The 23533-nt window shown below is 44.7% G+C and overlaps 1 protein-coding gene across 1 annotated transcript in view; it reads right to left on the reverse strand.

Moving 5' to 3' along the window:
* The window catches only part of DOK5 (docking protein 5), a 152446-nt gene that overhangs the window by 50355 nt on the left and 78558 nt on the right, over positions 1 to 23533 (reverse strand). The window lies entirely within an intron of this gene.

Consider the following 23533-nt stretch of genomic DNA (forward strand, 5'->3'; position numbering starts at 1 on the left):
GAAAGTTCTCTTTGGATCCCAAGTACATTATTCAAAAGCCGTAAGCCACTAGAGATGTTCCTTCGGGCAAAAACCAGAAGCAAGCTTGAATCAATAATGGAAATGTTTATGTACTGTGTAACCCAGAGCCTTGCTGAATTAAAATGAAAAACATGCATAGAATGTTTTGTTTTGTATTCTTGGGGGGTTTTTTGTTTGTTGTTAGTTTTTTTAAAATTTAAAACAAAAATCAAAAACAAACAAACAAATGAAATTTAAAAAATAAAACAAACAAAAAAAACAAAACAAAAATGGCAGGGGCCCCATCAGAGAAGAAAAATCATCTCTCAGGTCTCCTCGCCAATCTCCCCACTCCCTGGTACCCTTTTACCATGTATTTCTGCCTTCGCTGTCTCCTACCTCATCATTGTTAAGCTTAGAAACGGTGCTACCAGAGCAAGGCTGGCACCGTTGCTAATCTCCTCAGTACAAAATAGCAGCGATCTGCGCCGTTCTGTATGGAAAATTAACAACGGTGCCAGCCTTGGTTTCTCGGTGACCTAAGGGCCGGATTTTCAAAGGGTTACTCACGTAAATCCAGAGGATTTATGCGCATAACCGGTCATGCGCGCGCCAGGCCTACTTTCAAAAGGCCCGGCGACGCACGTGTAAGTCCCGGGGCTTGCATAAAGGGGCGGGGTGGGGTCAGAGCCTCTTTGTGGCTGTGCCGAGGGATCGCGCGCGGGCAGTCTGCCGGCGCGCGCAACTTACTTCAGCCCCAGGGCTGAAGTAAGTTTTCAAACAAAAGTGAAAAAAGGAAAAAAGGTAAGGAGGAAAGGGCAAGGGAGGCAAGGGAAGGAAAGGTGGGGTAGGGAACTGGGGAAGGCAGCGCGGCTCGGCGCAGACTCGGTGCACAATTGCGTGCCCCTTGCGCCTGCCAGCCCCCGATTTTATAACATCCGCGCGCATGTTATAAAATCAGGCGTACATGTGCGCGCGCCGGGTAGCACGCGCACATGTCCGGCCGCACATACGTTTTAAAACCTACCCCTAAGTTTACCACCAGTGGAGGAGCGACCAGGGATCACTCCCACTCCATGAAGAAAGAAAAAATATGGTAAGAGGGGGGTCAGGGCTGGTAGAAGGGATCAGAGGGCCCCAGGATGGGAGGGTTGAGGGGGTTTTGGTGGGGGCAGGGAAAATATTTTCACAATGAAATGAATGAAAACGAATGAAATTTTGTTTTTCTTTCGTTTTAAAAATGAATCAAAACAAAATGGGAAATCTCATTAAAACTGACCCTTTCATTTGACATGAAAGCAGGTCCGTACGCGTGACATTATGGGGGGGAGGCGAGGTTTTTACTTTCTGACCTTTAAGTGCGTTTTTCCCTGGATTTTCTCCATTCTTCTCTCCAACTTTCTTTCCTACGTAAGCTCTTTAATTGCACAATTTTAGATTTCCTTTGGATGAAATGTCTTTGAATCAATTATTTCAAGCATTGTCACTACCAGAGCATTATTTTGCTCCCACTTGTACAGTATGTGAACACTTTTTTTTTTTTTTAATCAGTTGCTGGTTTACTTCCTTTTTTAATAAATGGTATACAAGTGAGGGTTGACCATATGTCACCCAGACCGAGGCAGGCATCCTTCGAGGTTCTGTCTTATTGGCAAAATTGTTTAATATCATTATGCACCCAATACGTAGCCTGCTCGGCAACTTAGGGGTGGGCTGCAGATTATATGGAGATGATATGCAAGTTATTTTATTCCTATATCAACAACCTCGAGAGATGTCCTGCTGGCAGTCTCCAATTGTCTGGGAAGCTATAAAGCAGTGAATGGTCAGCAATTCGCTAATGCAAAACACTGGGAAAAGCAAATTCATGGTGCAGTGCAGATTTCCTTTGGATATTCCTTCTCCCTCTTTTCAGTATGAGGATTGGGTCCATCCCTGTACCTCATCAAGTAAGAAACCTTCAGCCCGGATTTTCAAAGGCCCGCACACGTCGTAAAATCAAGGGTTTACGCCCGTGGCTCGGCCTTGCGTGTGGTGTGCGCATTTCAAAATGGGTCCGGCCATGCGCACAAGTGCCGGACCTCTCCAAAGGGGCGGGGCCAGGGGGGGACAGCGCCATTCTATGCTGCCCTGGGGACGCGCGCGCTGGCAGCCCGTGCGCAGATTAATTCTGCTCTAGAGGAGCAGAGTAAGGAATGAACCGAACAAAAATGAAGTAGATAGGAAGGGGTTAGGGGGTCGAGGGGTAGGGAACACCAAGTTCCCTCCCAGTCCGCTCCTTAATTGGAGCGGACTGGGAGGGAATTGGGAGAAGCCCTGATGCGTCGCTACGTGTATTCATCGAAAATTCTCCCCCCCCCAGCGCACGTCACCCGCACATGCACGCGGGGGATTTTAAAATCCGCCCCGCACGTGCGCGCGGAGATCATATTGTATAACACATGCACGCATCCGTGTGGCGCACGCCGAGAACCGCGCACACAGGGGCGTGCGTGCGCTCCTTTGAAAATCGACCCCCTTGCAGTCTTGCTGGAGAGAAACTTCTCACTACACTTGCAAGTAAGAGGTGCCTTTTGTAAATTGTGCCTGGTGTGGAAATTAGAGCCATACATATCTGGTGGAGATTTCCACACCGTACTGCAAGCAATAATGCTGTCAGGTTTGGACTACTGCAATGCCTTTTTATTTCCGATTACCAGCAGCCTTACTGAAAAGCCCTGCAGGATGTTCAAGGTGCGGCTGCAAGAATAGAAACAGGGGTCAGACTCGGAGATCTTCCTGTACCCATAATTCACTGGTTACCCATTTAATGGCAGAGCAAGTTCAAGATCTTGACATTGATCTGCAGGGCGCTGACTGGTGTTCCTTCGGTTTGGGTGCGTGCTCCGCTGAAGATTTACCAACCTCCCGGATCATTAAAAGGTCTGTGGGGCACAATCTTTTGGGATGCGCCATGGCAGGTACGCTGAGCTGAGACACAAGCAGGAACATTCGCAGGGGCAGGAACACAGCCCTGGAATGCTCTTCCCGACGACTTAAGAGCAGTTGAGGTTATTCAGTCATTTAGAAAGCGGGTGAAGACTGTTTTGGGTTTTTTTTGCAAAGTTTTCGGAAAACAAAACAACTAAATCAGTCAACCTAATAAGAGACTCTGTCCCCCCATTATTAATTTTATTTAACACTTTTCTATACCGACCTTCATGGTTAAAACCATATCGGATCGGGTTACATCAAACAGGGTGAAAACTGTAGCGACAAATAACGTAAGTCAACAAAAGAAGTGGAAGAGGCAAAGTTACATTCAACAGGGAGTAAGAACTTGGAGGCTTAATCAGCTGGAAAGATAGGTTAGAGCAGGCAAAAATTATAAATATAATACCATTGGTAAGATAGATTAAGGCATAATGTGATTAGGAGTATCAGGGTCTATCGTGTAGGCAGAGGATAAGGCCATCATTCAGGCATACAGGCATAGAGTAAGGCACCCTAGTGTCAGGGGATTCAGAGAAGGCTTGGCCACGTCTTGAGTTTTTTCCTAAAAGTTAAGAGGCAGGATTCCAATCTGAGGTCTGAGGGGATGTTATTCCAGATATCTGGGCCTGCTATCGAGAAAGCTCGATCTTTAGTCGAGGTGAGGCGTGTGGCTTTAGTTGGGGGAAATTGCAGGGTTCCTTTGTGAATTTCTCTCGTTGGTCTGTTGGAGGAATGTAGTTTGAAGGGGATTTCGAAACATTGAATGTTTCTTCAGCTCAGTGTTATAGTACACAGATATAATCTTTAAGTTTGCTTGTGCTTCATTGATTTGCAGGATACTGAAATGATGAGCAGAACTTATGGTATATGCAATAATAGCAAGACAGCGTGCATACATTACAACTTTATTATTACCCCTATCCTAAGGTTTCGGGATAACTGCAGAGCGGCAGTCACTATCCATGAGAAAAACATGGGACTAACCTTCTCGGCATGGTAGATACTACCATAAGAAGCTCGCTGGGCACACTGGGATGGACCATTTAGTCCTTTTCTGCTATCATTACAATGTTACTATGTTTTTATTCTGTATGTTTGTTGCACCCCGCCGAGAACATTGGATTGAGCAGGCTAAAAAAAAAAATATTTTAAATAAATAAATACTAAAAGGAACAGCTAAGCGCTAATAAAGATCAGTGAGAAAATAAAATCCATTATAGGATCGGTAACTGAAAGTACTAATGAATGGGCATTATTGCATTACGAGACTTTATAACACCAGTTAGTCATTCCGAAGCATAAAATATGTATGCATTTAATAGATCATCCAGTTATTTAGAAACAAGTGTTAATGAGACTATTTTTCATGCAGCGCCCTGTAGATTTACCAATAATATTGAGAAACAGAAAAATTGTCAAAGCTCTCTGGCCATGTTCCAATGGATTAATATGCCTCGAATACTCTGTCTGATAAACGTCCCCCATCGGTCCGGCTAAGCATGCCTGGGGTTTCCACCACACGTGCTTTTAGCCGGATTGGAAAGGGCATTACTGGGGGTGGGAGGGGGTACATGTTTATGGCAGGGGAGGAAACCAGCATGCGGACAGGACTTCTTCAAAAGCATAGTTGGAAAAAATCTGACTCAGTCAAAAGTCTTCTTAGTTTCTAGGATACTGCACATTGCACAGATGGAGAACAAACAAACATCAGCGGCAGTCAAAAAGGCAAATAGAATGTTAGGAATTATTAGGAAAGGAATGGAGAATAAAGCAGAGACTGTCGTAATGCCCTTGTATGGATCCATGGAGTGACCGCTCCTTGAGTATTCTGTGCAGTTCTGGTCCCTCCATCTCAAAAAGGCACAGCAGACATAGAAAAGGGGCAACCAAAATGATAATGGAATAGAAATGCTAAACAGATTAAGGCTCTTTACGCCTGGTGGAATTCTGTGCTACTGCGTGGCTCGTGGCAAAGATCTGGTAGAGCTGACGGCTGCAAGCAGAGCCCATCCCACTCCTGGCAAAGCTCTGGCAGGCCTGGTAACTGCAAAGTGAGCCCAGCCCACTTGTGGCGAAGATGAAGACCTGGCAGGCCCAGTGGATGCGAGCGGAGCCCAACCTACTCGCAGCAGAGGTGAAGGCCTGACAGGCCCGGCGACCATGAGCAGGGCCCATCCCGCTAGTAGCGAAGAATAAGTAGGCCCAGTGGTCATGAGCAAAGTCTATCCCACTCGTGGTGAAGATGTGACATGCTCAGCAGGGTGAGAAGCCCAGTGAGAGAGAGTGCCTGTGTGCAGAGGTGTATGTGTGAGAGAGAAGGAGTCTGAATGTCTGTGTGTGGAAGAGAGAAGATGACTGTGTGCAAGAGTGTGTATGTGTGTGTGCATATGAGAGAGAGACAGAAAGCCAGTGTGAGGGTGCATGAGGTATTTTTGCAGGAGAAAGGAGTCTGTGAGGGTACATGCCATGTGTGTGTGTGAATGTCAGGGGAGACTGTGAGGGAGTATGCATGAATGAGAGATTGGAAGCTGGTATGTGTGTATAAGGGAGTGAGATGCAAGTTTATTTGTGAGAGAGGGAGCCTGTGTGTAAGGGTGTGTGTGTGTGTGTGTGTGTGTGTGTGTGTCTCAGAGACAGAGAGGGAACCTATGTGAGGGTGCATGCCATGGGTGTGTGTGTGAATGTCAGGGGAGACTGTGAGGGAGTATGCATGAATGAGAGATTGGAAGCTGGTATGTGTGTATAAGGGAGTGAGATGCAAGTTTATTTGTGAGAGAGGGAGCCTGTGTGTAAGGGTGTGTGTGTGTGTGTGTCTCTCAGAGACAGAGAGGGAACCTATGTGAGGGTGCATGCCATGGGTGTGTGTGTGTGTGAATGTCAGGGGAGACTGTGAGGGAGTATGCATGAATGAGAGATTGGAAGCTGGTATGTGTGTATAAGGGAGTGAGATGCAAGTTTATTTGTGAGAGAGAGAGCCTGTGTGTAAGGGTGTGTGTATGTGTCTCTCAGAGACAGAGAGGGAACCTATGTGAGGGTGCATGCCATGGGGGTGTGTGTGAATGTCAGGGGAGACTGTGAGGGAGTATGCATGAATGAGAGATTGGAAGCTGATGTGTGTGTATAAGGGAGTGAGATGCAAGTTTATTTGTGAGAGAGGGAGCCTGTGTGTAAGGGTGTGTGTGTGTGTGTGTCTCAGACACAGAGAGGGAACCTATGTGAGGGTGCATGCCATGGGTGTGTGTGTGTGTGTGTGAATGTCAGGGGAGACTGTGAGGGAGTATGCATGAATCAGAGAATGTTTGCTGGTGTGTGTATATGAGGGAGTGAGGGTGCATGTTTGTGAGAGAGTGAGCTTGGGTGAAGGGGGATGTGTGTGTGTGAGGGTGCTTGTATGGGTGTGTATAAGAGAGAGAGGGAGTCTGTGTGAGGGTGTGGAGCTGGTGTGTGAGGAGTCAAACTCTAGGAGAGGAGGGCTGAGGAGTGAAAATGGAGTGGAAGGGGGTTAAGCCTAGAGGGGGAGGTGAGAGATAGTAGAGTGTGGCCTGAGAGAGCAAAGTGAAAGGGGTCTGGCCAGAGGAGTAAGGACAGAGGGTGGAAGGGACACTCTTATAGTGTTCGAGGAAATTCTGCTCAAAATATTTAAAACTCAATCTTTGAGTAATAAATTTTCTTTATTACATTTTAAATTAATTACTCAAAAACTGTTATTTATTTTGTGTTATTTTGACCAATATAAATAAAGCAGAATTTTGCAGAATTTTAAATTTTTGTGTACAGAATTCCCCTGAAAAAGAGAAAACTTAGAGGGGATATGATATTGAGATTTATAAAATCATAGGTGAGATGGAAATAGAGAACGGTTATTTACCCTTTCAAACATCACCAGACTAGGGGACACTCTTATCAAACTAGTAACCTGCAGATTTAAAACAAAAATTGTATGAGGTTTTTTTTTTCACTCAGCGCATAATCAAGTTATGGAATCTGTTGCCAGAGGACGTGGTCAAGGGGAGATCTGGGAAACTACAGACTGGTGAGCCTGACTTCAGTGCCGGAAAAATCGTGGAAACTGTTATAAAGAATAAAACCACAGAACAGTTTTGCCTCACAAATCTCCTACATTTTTTTGAAGGGGTTAATAAACATGTGGATCAAGGTGAACCAGTAGATGTAGTGTATTTGGATTTTCAGAAGGCGTTTGACAAAGTCCCACATGAGAGGCTTCTAAGAAAACTAAAAAGTCATGGGATAGGAGGCAATGTCCTTTTGTGGATTGCAAACTGGCTAAAAGACAGGAAACAGAGAGTAGGATTAAATGGTCAATTTTCTCAGTGAAAAAGGGTAAACACTGGAGTGCCTCAGGGTTCTGTACTTGGACCAGTGCATTTTAATATAATTTTTTAATGATCTGGAAAGGGGTACAATGAATGAGGCGATCAAATTTGCGGTTGACATGAAATTATGCAGAATGGTTAAATCTCAAGAGATTGTCATGAATTGCAGGAGGACCTTGTGAGACTGGAAGATTGGGCATCCAAATGGCAGATGAAATTTAATGTGGACAAGTGCAAGGTGATGCATATAGGGAAAAATATCCTTTGCTATGGTTACAAAATGTTAGGTTCTACCCTAAGAGTTACCACCCAAGAAAGAGATCTAAGCGTCATAGTGGTAATACATTGAAATCGTCGGTTCAGTGTGCTGCGGCAGTCAAAAAAGCAAATAGAATGTTGAATTATTAGAAAGGGAATGGTGAATAAAACGTAAAATGTCATAATGCCTCTGTATCGCTTCATGGTGAGACCCCACCTTGAATAATGTGCAGTTCTGGTTGCCGCATCTCAAAAAAGATATAATACAGAGAACAGCAACCAAAATGATAAAGCAGATGGAACGGCTCCCCTATGAGGAAAGGCTAAAGAGGTTAGGGCTGTTCATCTTGAAGAGGAGACAGCTTAGAGGGGATATGATAGAGGTCTACAAAATCATGAAAGAACTTGAACGGGTACATGTGAATCAGTTATTTACTCTTTTGGATAGTACAAGGATTAGGGGGCACTCCATGAAGTTAGCAAGTAGCTCATTTAAAACAAGTCTGAGAAAATTATTTTTCACTCAATGCATAAGTAAGCTCTGGAATTCATTGTCAGAGGATGTGGTTACAGCAGTTAGTGTAACTGGGTTTAAAAAAGGTTTGGATAAGTTCCTAGAGCAGAAGTCCATAAACTGCTATTAATTAATAAGGATTAGTAGATTGGGATCTAGTCATTTAATGTTTGGGTACTTGCCAGGTTCTTATGGCCTGGATTGGCCACTGTTGGAAACAGGATGCTGGGCTTGATGGACCCTTGGTCTGACCCAGTATGGCATAGCTTATGTTCTTATGTAACTAACATAGTGCGATTCAAAAGAGGCTTGGACAAGTTCCTGAAGGAAAAGTCCATAAACAGTTATTAGTCAGCAAGACTTTGGAAAGCCAGCGCTTATCTCTGGGAGTGAGATACAAGAAATAGATTCACCATTGCGGATCTGCCAGGTACTTGTGACCCGGATTGACCACTGTTGGAGACAGAATGCTGGGCTCACTGGACCTTGGTCTGACCCAGCCTGGCACTTCTTATGCTCTCATGTTCTTAGTGCATGATTCACTGATTGCAAAATGCATTCAACTTAATGACGACTGCACTCTGTGCTCCCTTTCTACACAGTAAAGCGTGAAACGCTTGCACTTGCCTTTCAAACATCTTCTCAAATGGGTTTAATGCTCCCATAGGGTCAATTAAATGGGGCTTCTGCTGCCGGCAGTGCAGCAATATCCATCTTATAGAGGTATCCACAAATATTTTTTTGTTTTGATTTGTTTTTTTTGTTGTTTCATTTATGTTTGTTTCTTCTTTGTTTGGTTTCATTTATTTAAAACAAAACAAAAAAAAAGAAACAAATGAAATATAATAAAGAAAAAAAATAAACCACAAAATAAAAAAAAATCTCGGGCCCCATCGAAAAGAAAACATCCCTCCCAGTTCCTCTTATAATCCCCTCCCCTTGCCATATTTTAATTTCTTCACGGGGCAGGAAAAATCGCCACTCAGTCCTGCCCCACCGTTGGTACATTTAGAAATGGCTCCAGCACACCGAGGTGGACGCTATTATTCCATGAAAAAATGGTGTCGGCCAGGGTCTGAAATATTTTTCAACCAAATGAAAGAAAACTAACAATATTTCATTAATTTTTCTTTTGTTTGATTTTAAAAACAAATTGAAATGGCAAGGGAAAATGTTGTTAAATTTTCTCATTTCCTATCAAATGAATGCATCGTCTTACCATTGCTTTAATCCAACTTGCATTTGTTCAGAAGCTACTGGAAGCTATTAAAACGCTACGCAAAACTGAGTGGGATTACTTGAATTTCCTAACAGGCTTTCACCTAGCAAACAGCTTGTGACTCATTTGCTCGTGAGTCTTCAATGGCAGGTTTAAAAAAAACAAAAAAAACGCTGTGCACCAGCGTACGACCGTGGCTGATTTTCTGTGTCTCGCAGCATCCTACGCCTCCATTCTCTTTGTTATAATACAATGAATGCCACAGCAAGCCACGTGCCCATCTACCCTTTCTCTGATCCAAGTCAATCGTACAGAAACATGACTGGCATTCTGTTGGATGACAGGCCAAGACCAAAGTGGCATAAATCAACAAAATTATTTTTATACTGATTTTGTTTTCCCTTTTTTGGCGCATGTACAAGGGACAGAAAATGCATGGTTTTCATCGTATCCAAATGGAAGTCACTTTTTCTGTCTCCAGTTTCAAAATATAAACCTGACACATAGTCTTTGCATCACCTTAAGGAATGGATTAACGTGTTTTTATTATAAACTGTAAATCATCTCTTTTTTTGGCATTTTCTTAAAGGCAGATTAATTTGAAATAATTGTACAACGCATATTAAAATATTTGATGTTTAAAGTATCAGTCATCATCTCAAATAGCGCCCAAAATGGAATTGTCCCATCGTTTCTGTAATGGAAATGTTACCGAGAACAGTCTGTGTCAGTTCTTCCTAATCCTGCGAAATAAGTTAATTGCTTCATTAAGGTATTCATCTTTTCGGCTATCAATATGCTAGCCACTGTCATTGCAGAATTTCAAACCATCTCCATGCTCCTCAGCTCTCCATTAATCCTATTTGCTACTTATTACTATTACATTCTAAGGCAATGATAAAGACTGGGGACGTGCACATTTGTTTTTTTGAGTAAGGGTTTTTTTTTCCATTTGAGGAGTGAGTCATTTTATCAATTTAATATTTTTTTCTGTATGTTTCATTCACAAACCAAAAAAAATTAAATGCCCCCCAAAATAAAATGATTTTTGTTTATATTTTACCTTTTATGACTCTTCAAAGCAGATTACTTTCAGATACTATAGATACTCTATATTAGAGATGTGCATTTGTTTTAGCCAGATTAGCCAATTTCAAAGAAATCGTCTAATTCGGCATGGTTCGGGGGCAACAAAAAACATGAAAATAATTTTTCCTAAATTTTGGAAAAATTCGTCTTTTGGGTTAGCACGCGCTAACCCGAAAATTGGGGGCCCACGAAAAAAAAAAACCCAACTCAAACTGCAGGAAAAACGAAGTTTCCCGTGGGGAACTGAAAATGAAGCTCGAAACGAAAATAACACACAATGCACATCTCTACTCTCTCTATGGACCATTGTAAGGGGGTACTTTGATTCGGGGGAAGTTTTCGGGAAGTGGGTCAGGGTTAGGGGGGTTGGTGTTTACAGACACATTCAGAGGTATCCATTGTAAAATTCACATCATTAAAGATTTTTTGACCTTATAAGTGATGAAAATTCTAACAAGAGTAGATTTATACGCTGTAGTCTCTGGTAGCTGAACTGTACAAATCAACTCCTTTTCATCACTTATAAGGTCTAAAATTATTTAATGATGTCAGTTTTACAATGGATACCCTGCACTACCTTCCTGTACAATCCAGAATTCATTATAAAGTGTTAACCCTAATTTTTTTATCATCATCAATATTGATCCATGCTTAGAGACACTTCAACTCTATACAGCAAAAGAGACCTAAGATCACAAAACCCTCCACTCGGACACACACCCAATGCAAATAAGAGACCAAATGTTTGCAAAAGCAGGCCCCAAGCTGTAGAACGCACTCCCAGAGCAGTTACGTCAGATAACAGAAAGACAGAACTTCAAGGGTGAACTGAAAACATGGCTCTTTAGAAATGCATACGATTTAATGTAAACTACTATCGTGCTGATAACTGCATTGACAGTGCCAGAGATAACGTTAGTCAAACAAGCAATTTATAATGAATGATATAAAAGTATTACTAGTGAAATTAGAATGTGTATTTTCTGTGGTGTAAACCTAGAAAGTATTAATTTGATCAAAATTATATAGGAGCTATGGTGATATCCTAGAATATGTATGACTATGAACTAGAAGATGTATTCATTGTGGTGTTGAATTAGAAGGTGATCCTTAACACAAAGCATATGATCATTGGCCATGAATTTGAATGCTAGTACTGTAAATCATTGTGATCTTTATTTGGAACGACGGTATATAAACACCCAAATAAATAAATAAATAAATAAATAAAGGACATCCAATGCTCCTTTTAAGGATGTTTACCTACCAGTCACAGATGTGTTTTGGCAAAAAAAAAAGCCCACGTCCAGGGCTTCCTGTGTTGCCATATAGAACGAAAAATTACTAAAATCATTAAAATCATTTAGTTTTGTTAAATGGAGCAGTGATTAAACTGTAGTGATTAGGGCCATTTAAACGGCTACACTTTGCTCTAATGATCTGCTCATCGCATATATGCTAGCCCCTTTGATCAGATTTAATTTTGGCCCTTGGTTTATATGATTTCCCATCATTCCATGGTTTCACATATTTATGTGTAGCTCTCCGACATCCTTATATGTCCACGTTTGTGGAGAGGATCCACCTGCCTGCCACTGGTCCTTTGGAACCACTCTGGACTCTGAAAACAGGTTAAAAATGTCAGGCAGTGGAGCTGCCAGAATTTCTCTCAGCTCCCTTAGTACCCTTGGAATCTGCTGAAGACCTCATTGTGAGATCCAAATGCATTTGTAAACTCATAAGGCGGAATTTTCAGAGATATGTGTGTAAAAACTTAGCATATATGCATGCAAGCAGCATGTACTCACGCACATGCTATTTTATAAACATTTATTTAATAGATTTTATATACCGTCGTTCATAGTTACATCACAACGGTGTACAAATACTTATATCTAAAATAACAGAGTTATCCATAATATAATAGAATACAATAAAATCAACATTTTTAAATAGCTAATAGGAAGTCTAAATCAAAACTTCATTTATGTATCACATAACAAATATGGTTCAAGCTCTAGATGTAAAAGCTTGCTCAAAGAGCCAGGTCTCTAAACCTTTCTTAAATTCAGTTTCAAGCCGCAGCTCAGATGGTAGAGTGTTCCATGTATTTGGGCCCGCTATTGAAATAACTCTATAATCACGAACTAAATCAAGACATGCAGTGTTTAAATGATGGAACAATCAAACACGCGATCATGTATCTGCTTTCATGTGCACATATCCGCGCATTCTGGGGTGGGGGCCAATATTTCCGTGCACAAGTTGCTATTTTAAAAGATACAGATGGTGAGTTTTAAATAGGCGCGTGGGCGCACATGCGCGTGCAGTCAGCCCGCATCCATTTCATAAAATATGTGCGCGTGTGTGCGCAAGTTATAAAGTCTGCTGGATGCGCGTACATGCGCACTCAGTTTTAAATGGACGCGTGCATATGCGTACAAATCCTGCATCTACCGTGTAAGGGGGGGGGGGAATTTTATAAGGGATGTGCGCAGACGCCATAGCCAGTTTTTCTAGTTCGTTCCCAGTTCACCCAGGAAAGGATAGGACTTTTAAACCCCTCCCCCCCCCCGGCTTTAATTGCCTCCCTTCCCCCGTCAGCCATGATCCTTAAAACCCCGCTGACTAGCCGAGACTTTTTTTGTTTTAATACTTTACATGCCATCCACAGCAGAAGCAAATTTATGTGGCTGGGGACCTCGGCATTTCTTGAGCAGGCCCCAAGACGTCCAAGCTCCACCCCTTTTTCAGAAACATTTTACTCGTACGCGCAGCAGGAGATACGTGCGCCTACGGGCGGCTTTTAAAATCTGCTCGGCACGCGCCAGCCCGACTTATGTGCGTACCCTCCTGGCTTTGGCTCGCGCGGGGCTTTCGAGATTTGCTTTACAATACGTGTAGATGCGCCAGCGCGTGTCATTTTGCACCTGCTAACTATCTGGCGTAAGCGATATTAAACGGGCTTATTGTGCACTATCGGCTGGGGGAGGGGGGAGTTCAGGCTGAAGAACCAGGAGGGTCTCGATGACCTGGAGAAGGACTGGGGCGAACTGGCGGACTAACTGGTAAAACTGGTAATTTCCATCAGTTTCAAAATATACTGATGCACACGCGCAAATCCCAATTTATTTAAGTGTGAAATGTGTGTGTGAATAATTTTTAAATAGACAGGACAAGTAAACACTAATGCATGGAGATACTCACTTTCAATGCATTGCATATATTTGTGCGTAAGCATACACACGCACTTTTTATAACATATCTGACACATGCGGGTTATAAAATACTATTGTAAACCAACACTCGGCCATTTTCACACATGTACGTGCCTTTGTTTGAAATGTATCCTCATGGTATTTTTTTCTCACTGAATTTTTGATCTGTCTAGTTTCTCTGTTATCTTCTTATACTACAGTGTTGCCTACATACCAAGGGCTCTTGCATATTAAAAACTGCGCGCTCTGATTACTGTCCCAGGGGCTCACATTCCATTAAATAATGCTATTACCTTAGCAGTCAGCCGTACAAATAAAGCCTTTGTTCAGTGTTTCTTTTTACCATCTCTCTCCCCTGACAAAATGTGTTGCCATCTGTTAACACAGCCTTCTGAAATCCGCGAATCACCGGTCCTTGCCAGCAGAAAGGAAGAGGCTTGTTTTCATGATACATGTGATAAATGAAAGAAAAAAAAAAAGCACATGCTTTCCATGCTTCGGTGATCACTACAGATCTTACTAACGAGGGCCAAGGACAAAAGTGATTCATGTGGAAAAGGAGAACACCAATGATATCATCTGGCCTGAATACTTTACAAAAGGGCAATCGTTTACAGTGAAGAATGTAACTATCATACAGGAACACAGCATAAGGGTAAGTGTAAGCCTTTGTTCTGGATTTGTCACTGTTTCCAAGCGCACACAAAAGATTCTCACCACTCTTTCCCTTCTACTTTTCCTCTAAGGTGTGGGTTCTTCCTATGGGGGTGAAGGCAGATTTTCTTGGCCCCGGCAGTGTGTGTGTGTGTGTGTGTGTGTTAATGTAGCTCTTCGGGACAGGTACACTTACAAATCAGGCTGGACTCATTGGATGGCTGTTCAAATTAAAGTTTACTGTGGTTTCTCTCAAAACAATCAATAGGTGCATAAAATAAAAAGGTCAATTTACGTCCGGTGCTCTCAGCTGTACAGAAGCCAGGATCCCTCTCTGCGGATATGTCCCCTCCAGGCTGAGGCTTAGAATAGGTTTATGGTCCGGGGAGTGGAATAGCAGCTGCCCCAATTGGTCTGGGGTTGGTCCTAACCAGCCCTGGATCCCCTACTCAGCTAACTGAGGTCCACAAAGAATCCCAAATTCCAACCTGTCCTGTGTCTGAGGGTGGAAACTCCAGTTGGGGATGGGGGGGGGGGGGGGGGGGGGTTGCCCGGTGACTCTCTCTTCTTCTCAAGACAGATGCGGCCTTCCTGGGGGAAAAGGCCAATTTCCGGAAGCAAAGTCCTTACTGCTCAAACCCCTCACTTCTCTCTGCACAGTCACTGGAACTGGGCAAAGAGGTGCACAGCTCGCTCCTGACCAACCGGGACAGGGGATTCTACCTGCCAGAATGCCCAGGTCAAACTGTAAAACTCAGAAAAACTGCAGACTCCGCCTGCTTCTGTCTCGCTTCCCGGGACCTGGCAGGGCAGTCTCACTCCCTTCTGTGCTAAACTGGGGGAATATCACGCCTTCTCCCTCAAACATCCAATCTCCACCGCCGCACCCTAACTTGGGCTCACCCGCACCACCAATCACAGGCTGACCTCAGGGGGAGGTGCCGTAGAGGAATGGCGCCTCCCTCTGAGCTCTTCTCATTTCATTTAATTTTTAATATATCGCACAGACCAAACTTTCAAAGCAGATTAAGGTGATTTACAATTTCAGCATAAAAACCATCCCATGGCACACCCTCACTCCTCCATAAAATACACATACCCTTACCCCCCCCCCCCCCTGCATCCTCATTTCTCTCCTCCCCTACAGAGAAAGGATATCACTGACGTACTTCTGCCTCATGGTTCCTTCGCACTGCTTCTTAGTATCTTCTACACCAATGATTCTCAACCTTTTTTCGGCCGGGACACACCTGACTGATGGTTCTCACATGCGTGACACACTGAACATGTGACCGTCACGGGGCTAAATGTAAACATGCACTCTGCATCCTCAGGAAACCCCTCGACCCCCAACAATGGGTGCAGAGCAGAACTAGGACATTACCCATACAACTCATCATACAAAAAAGATATTCTGGTTCTGAGAACATCTCAGTAAGAGCAAAACAAACCCCTTTTACTACCGGGCACTAGAGATGTGGTTCGTTTATCATGAATTAGGCAATTTCAACAAAATTTCCTAATTCGTCGTGGGTTGGGGGCCCCGAACCCCAAAATGGATTTTCCCCGAACTTCGGGGAAAATCCGTTCTTCAGGTTTGTACAGGGAGAGGGGCACATTTTATTTTTTTAAATTAAAAACCACCCCAAGCATTACAATTAACTATAATACACCCCCCCCCCCCAATACCAATCCCTCCCCAAGACTTACTAACATCCCTGGTGGTCCAGCGGGGTCCTGCGAGCGATTTGTCCCTCCGTGCCTGCCTCGCTCAGAATGGCGCCGATAGCCTCTGAATTACTATGTCACAGGGGCTACCGGTGCCATTGGTCAGCCCTGTCACATGGCCATTGGCGCCATCTTGTGCTCCTACCATGTGACAGGGGCTGACCAATGGTGCTGGTAGCCCCTGTGACATAGTATGGGCAAAGTCTATCGACGCCATTTTGATTAATGGCAGCCGACAACGAGATCGCTCCCAGACCCCTGCTGGACCCCCAGGGACATTTGGCAAGTCTTGGGGGGGGGGGAGTGGTCAGGAGGCCCCCCCAAGCTGGCCAAAAGTCCCTGGGGGTCCAGCGGGGGTCCCAGAGCGATCTACTGCCCTCGGGCCGTCTGTTGCCAGTAACCAAAATGGCACCGATAGCCTTTGCCCATACTATGTCACAGGGGCTATCAGCGCCATTGGTCGGTTGCTCCTACCATGTGACAGGGGCTGACCAATGGCGCCGGTAGCCCCTGTGACATAGTAATTCAGAGGCTATCAGCGCCATTCTGAGCGAAGCAGGCACACCAGGCACGGAGGGACAAATCGCTCGCGGGACCCCGCTGGACCACCAGGGATGTTGGTAAGTCTTGGGATCGGGATGGTGGGGAGGGGTTTATTTTTTTGTTTTATAGTAAGTTTTAATGCTTGGGGTGGGGTTTTTTTAGCTTTGTTTTCCCGCGTCATTTTTTGAGCCAGTTTCGTTTTTCCCTCTTAGTTTTTTATTCGTTGGTCAAAAAAACTAACAGAGGAAAACCGAACTTTACCCCGAAGCGTCCGACTCAAAAAACGACCTGGTAGTAAAAAAACGAAGCTCATCTCTACCGGGCACAATAGCCTTCCTTATGAAAAGGCTGTAATTTACCACTAATGCATGTCCTATTGAGAAAACACAACAAATAAGACTGATACAAATGCCTACATGCTAGTAAAATACCTCACCTCGGTCACACACACAGAACTAACCTGCACCAGGTACAGAAAGACCACAAATTATAAATATGGAGACAGAAACTGGAATGGAAACTAGAGATGTGGCGGCGGCCATCCATTGCTCCTACCATGTGACAGAGGCCGGCCAATGGCAATGATAGCCCCTGTCACATGGTAATGGCAAAGGGCCATCGGCTCCATTTTGATTAGTGGCAGCTGATGGCCCGAGAGCGGATGATTGCTCCCTGGACCCCACTGGACCACCAGAGACTTTTGATAAATCTTGGGGGGGGGGGGGGTTGAGGCAAGTCTTGGGGGGGTGTCACAATTAATTCAATTTGAAGGGTTGGGGAGGGTTTGGGTTTTGGGTTTTTTGTGGGGTTTTTTTAATGTGCCCTTTCTCCCCCCCAAAAACAATAAGAAAACCACATGAAATTTCGTGGGTTTTCCTATCGTTTCATCGGCCCCCCCCCAACGAAATAGGAAATAAAGATGATATTTCCTATTTCGTTGCGAACGAATGCAAATCCCTAATGGAAACCCAAAAAAAGCCATTCTGCATGCAGTGCAAACCTGGAGAAATGGAAAGAGAAATATAGCACCTAACATAATCCCAGGATCTGCAATAATGCACACAAACTAATCCGCACAAAGTTACACCTGTATTATGGAACACACTCAACAGTAACAACCCTATCTAAGAAATACAACTATTAAACCAGGCCCTAAACACTAATACATTTCCTATTGGGAAAACAGAATAAGCCAAGTGGCTATAGAGCCCCACACAGAAATAATTGTAAAGTTATACCAAAAATGTTACAAAATAGCTGATAAACAGAATAATATCCAACAATTAAAAACTCATAAAAATGATTGAAAATTGTCCAAATATCAATAAAATCTCAAAATAGCAGACATCACATAATACCCAATAATTAAAATGGCAGCCAATCAAGAAAAATAAACTTAAAAAGCCACCTTTATTTACCCTCTCTAGCAACTCTCCTACTCCTTTCACTTCCAGGCCAATAGCACTCACCAGAAGCAGCAGTTGCTGCTGAAGCTCTGTCCTCATGGTCCTCTTCCTTAGGGTCCACAACCAGTCACTCACGCATAGTGGGGTAGATTTTATAATATGCACGCACTACCCAGCAATTGTGCACCTTGAGTGCGCCGAGCCACACTGCCTTCCTCCGTTTCCCTTCCCTTCCCCCTAACCTAACGTTCCCACCCCTTCCCCTAAATTTTCCCCCCACTAGCCCTACTCTAACACCCCCCCCCCCCCCCAAAATTATTATTGTACCTTTTGTGCCTGCCTCTGGGCAGGCGTAAGTTGCGTGCGCCAGCAGATTGCCGGCACGCGATGTCTGACACAGTGACAAATGGCCACCGTGCCAGGAGCCACTCACCCCGCCCTCGCCCTGAAGAGCCCACGCCCCGCCCCTTTTTTCAAGCCCCAGGACTTGCACGCATCCCGGGGCTTTACGCATGCCGCTGGGCCTTTTGAAAATAGGCCCAGCGCACGTAGGTCTTTGAAAATCTGCCCCAGTCACCTCCCTGAGCAGTCTCTCTCTCAATCACACACAAATGCTCTCGCTCCCATTCTACCACACACACAAAGCTGCCACTCACGCACCCATTCTACCACACACACACAAAGCTGCCACTCACGCACCCATTCTACCACACACACACAAAGCTGCCACTCACGCACCCATTCTACCACACACCCCAAGCTTCCACTCACACACCCAGGCACCTATTCTACCACACACACACACACAAAGCTGCCACTCATGCACCCAGGTACCCATTCTACCACACACACAAAGTTGCCACTCACGCACCCATTCTACCACACACCCCAAGCTTCCACTCACACACCCAGGCATCTATTCTACCACACACACACACAAAGCTGCCACTCATGCACCCAGGCACCCATTCTACCACACACACACACAAAGCTACCTCCGGTGATGGCATGCAGCGTCCCTCCGCAATCAACTGCTTCGGCCCACTGGGGAATGACCAATCCCCCACTAGACCAATCCGCCCATGGGGAGAAGGGAAGCAAAACCGGGGCAGTCGGACACCCGGAGTTGCGACACACTTGTTGAGAATCGCTGTTCTACACTACTCCTTTCCCAGCCAAGGCCCAATGACTATTTATTGCATAAAAAGCCATGTTATCAGCTTCCTACAGGACAACAAATAGTCCTCCTCTAACCCAACCTCCCTCGATGCAGAATTCCAAAGTTCGGCCCCGTCACTGAAAATATTCTCTTGTGACTTTTCACCTTACATCGTCTTCTCCAAGCTGGAACTTGGAAATTTTCATTTTCTGACCCAAGCCTTCTTGATGGTAAATAGGGTTTCAACAATTGCTGTAAATATCCTGCCCCCTTTCCCCTTACTGCCTTAAAAATCAAAAATCACCACTTTGAACTTTGACCACATTCTCACCGAAAGCCAATGTAACTGATATAAAACATTGGTTCTGCACTCCTTGGACAGCCAAAAATCAAGCTTGCCCCATGCTCTGTACTATCTGCAGTCTGTGGATAGACCCTATTGCTACAGCATTTCAGTAATGTAATACTGGTGTTAAGTGGGCCTAAGGGCAATGGAAGCTAGGGCCATCTAATGACTGACCAGGCGGTCGCCACAAGATAGATATTCGGCACCGCTTACCTTGATAAGTAGCGACTTATCCGGCTAAGTGGGAGTTGCTGAATATTTGGCTATGTTTAATGGTCGCTACTTAGCCGGACAAACCATTTATCTGGCTAAGTAGTTAGTCAGCTATCTAGTGGGCGGGCAGTGGGTGGATCAGGGCAGCGCTACTTATCCGAACAACTTAACCAGGTAACTAGCAATATTCATTCAATGCACTGAAATACTGGGAAATTCAAGACAGCCATGCTGCTGAAAACCCCAAAATAAGTAAGTTAACCGGATAAGTTTTACCCAACCAACTTACATAGACTGCTTAATTTGAATATCTGTCCCAGAATGCATTTATGATCTGCTACAGCCATGATATTGCACACTTCACTAATGAATTCACCGGTACAACAATTCTATTTTCATGCTTCAGAGTCAAAGTTTTAGAAGCGACCTCATCAGGCAAAACAAAAAAAAAAAAATTAATGAAATCCTCAAGCTGTCTCCAAGTGCCCTATAGCTCCAGATAGGTTTTTCCCACCAGCTACATCTGGCTTCAGGACTCCTTGGTAAGAACATAAGAAAATGCCATACTGGGTCAGACCAGTATGGTGATTTGCTTCCCCTTACACAAACACATTCTTGCCTTTGGGACTCCTGGCGGCATCAGGAGAGGGCCCTCAGTGCGGTCCTTGCTCTAACGTTTGCCCGCCCCTCTTTTGGACCGCTAGATTACGCCTGCGCGAGCACTCGGGTATTTACAACAGAAGTGCGGGGGCTGCACAAAGGAGAGGAACCCCACTCTCACTTACGCTGGGGCATGATTTCCTAAGGTCCCCGTCCCCTTTTTCTATATCTATGGGGGGAAAAAGCTTGGTAATTTAGGGGCACAGTCTGTCTGCTCAGCTACAGTTTTAGACTGTTTTACCCAATCACTCAGATGATTGGATGCAATGAATAAGGCCCTTCCCAGCAGGGAATCTGTGCCTCTCCCATCCTGGATTACTGGAGAGCTCCGTAGGGGGAAAGCATAATAAGGTGCGTGAAGCCACCGTGGGTTTGTACGTGCATGGACGCTCATTTGTATGCGCGTTTTCCCCACGCAAAGCCCGATATCTGGGGACGTAATAAGGGGTTTTGTGCACAGGGAAAAATGCGCTTACACGCACGCTTACAAACCTGCATTTTTTTCTGCACGAATGCATGATATAGAGATGAGCTTCGTTTTTCTGGCTCGGGTTTCGGTAAGGGCAAGGCTATCGGCGCTATTTTGAGTCATAGCAGGCCCGACAACCCGAGGGCATGGAGGGAGAAGATCGCTCGCGGGACCCTTGGGGAGGGATCGGAATGGTGGGTGGGGGGGGGTGTAAGAAAGTAAAATTTAAGGGTTGGGGTGAGTTGGTTTTTTTTGTTTGTTTGTTTGTTTGTTTTTTTAAATAAATGTGCCCCTCCCCCAGCACTAACCCAAAAAATGAATTTTCCCCGAAGCTCGGGGAAAATCCATTTCATGGTTCAGGTCCCTCTGAACCACAACGAATTAGGCAATTTCGTTGAGAGAGCGGGAGAGGAAGATGTTAGGATAAACCCATGCTTGGGAGTGGAGGGGGGGGGGGGGGAAGAGAGGATGGCAAAGGGGGGTAGGGAGAAGGGTGGGTGGAGGTAACAGTTGGAAGGGGTTAGTAGGGGGAGAGGGGGAAGATAAGGCATTAGGAGAAACCCACACTTGAGCATCCAGTTTCACGCCCAGCTAAACACCCAGTTCGGCGACCGAGCATTCACAATTGTGCCGTCAGGCTGAGTGCCTAACTCGGCACCCAAGCATCCAGCTGAGTGCCTACTGGTGACCAACAGTCAGATTTGTGATTAGCTAGGTGCCTATCTTGGAGCCTGAGCAGCCAGATTCATGCCCAGCTCAGCACCTCTCTCGCTGCCATTCAGTACGAATTATTACCCATGAAAATATTTGCAATTTTTCTGCGCACAGAATTATTCAAAATATTAAAAATACATTCCAGACTCGCTCACTTTTATGTGCGGATTATCGGCGCGGGTTTTCGGTGCGGATGCGGCAGCTTATCACATAGGGCCTTACTGCGCATATGTATGTACATTTCTTCATGAGTGCATGGATTTCTGCGCACAAATCATTTGCATAGTTTTTTTTTTTTTTTTAATATCTTGCGGAAGGGCCAGCTTTGTTTTGCCGCGGATCTTATTACATCAGCCCTATGAGAGCTGAGAAGCAGTCATGCAGGAGAAGGGGGGAGGGGTGGGCAGGACTTCTAAGTAAAGGCTTTGCAGTGAGAGCAATTTCAGGTAGAACTTAGAGATGAGCAGAAACGTATGCATCCGATAGAAAACGGACAAAAACTGAAGTTCTTAATGCTTTGAAATTATTCATAAACATACCCTTTTTCACTTTAATATCTGAACCTAAGCACATAACAGAATAAAATAAATGAACAATTGATTTTGCATTATTTCTCATGAGAATTCACCAAAGTGGCTTCATTTCTCCTAGACATTACACTAATGGGTTTTATTGCCTGTTTTTCTTTCCACAAAAAAAAAAAAAAAAATACATGCACAGATAACACCCTCGTTCCCTATCGATATTTAAATTCCACGATGCAGCCTCAGGGGGGGTAATTTTCAGAGGAACTTCAGCTTTACCCACAGAAAGGGCCCTTTAGAACTTCCAGCGGCCGCTTCACGCGCACTTTTGCACACCTGAGGGGCTGAGCGTTCCAAGGGGCGGGGTCTGGGACCTGCACACGCCCTTAAAAAAAAAAAATAGCAAGAGCGTCAATTCTTTCGGCAAAGCCCCACGCACCAAGGAGCGGCTCTAACTTTCCAAGCAGACTCATACGTTTGCTAATTTGACAGGATGTTTCAGAATCTTCCCTTAAAAGCACACGGGCCGATACAGTTAACCCGCCATTGGACGCGCGTTTTCCCTTACTCCTTATTCAGTAAGGGCCTGATTTTAAAAAGCATTTACTCGAGTAAAAACCAGGTTTACTGGAGTAAATTCACTTTACTTGAGTAAGTGGGTTTTTGAAAATTGCTACAATATATGCCATTGACTTGTCTATAGGATTTACTCACATAAGTGCACTTTACTTGAGTAAATGGTTTTTGAAAATTGCTAAAATAGTAGCTACATTTACGCATGTAACTCCTTTTGAAAATTACCCCCTAAGGGGCCAAAAACACGCGTCCAACCCGCCGAACATAATAGCGCCCGCAACATGCAAATGCATGTTGCGGGCGCACATTTTACTTTCAGAAATTAGCACCGACCCAAAAGTAGGCGCTAATTTCTTCGGGCACCGGGAAAGTGCACAGAAAAGCAGTAAAAACTGCTTTTCTGTGCACCCCTCAGACTTATTATCATGGCGATATTAAGTCGGAGGTCCCGAAAGTTACAAAAAGTAAAAGAAAAAAGGAAAAAAAAATTTGAAGTTGGCCTGTGGCTGTCTGGTCGAAAACCAGATGCTCAATTTTGCCGGCGTCCGGTTTCCGAGCCCGTGGCTGTCAGCGGGCTCGAGAACCAACGCCGGCAAAATTGAGCATCGGCTGTCAAACCCGCTGACAGCCGCCGCTCCGGTCCAAAAGGAGGCGCTAGGGACGCACTAGTGTCCCTAGCGCCTCCTTTTGCCCGATTCTACTGCTGGGCCTCCTTTAAATACTGAATCGCGCGCACAGGAGAGTGGCCTGTGCGCACGCCGGGAGAGCAGGCATTCGCCCGCTCTCCCACGGACTTTACTTAAATCGGCCCGACGGTTAGCATGGTCTGATCTCTTAGAAAACCCAAACCCCTCTTGTAAGCTTGCGGTGAGTGAATGCAATGCAGTTTTTGACTTGCTTCCTACCGGAAAACTTTCCTTGTAAAATCATCACAGT

This window comes from Rhinatrema bivittatum, chromosome 8, assembly GCF_901001135.1.
Source record: "Rhinatrema bivittatum chromosome 8, aRhiBiv1.1, whole genome shotgun sequence".
Lineage (NCBI taxonomy): Eukaryota > Metazoa > Chordata > Amphibia > Gymnophiona > Rhinatrematidae > Rhinatrema > Rhinatrema bivittatum.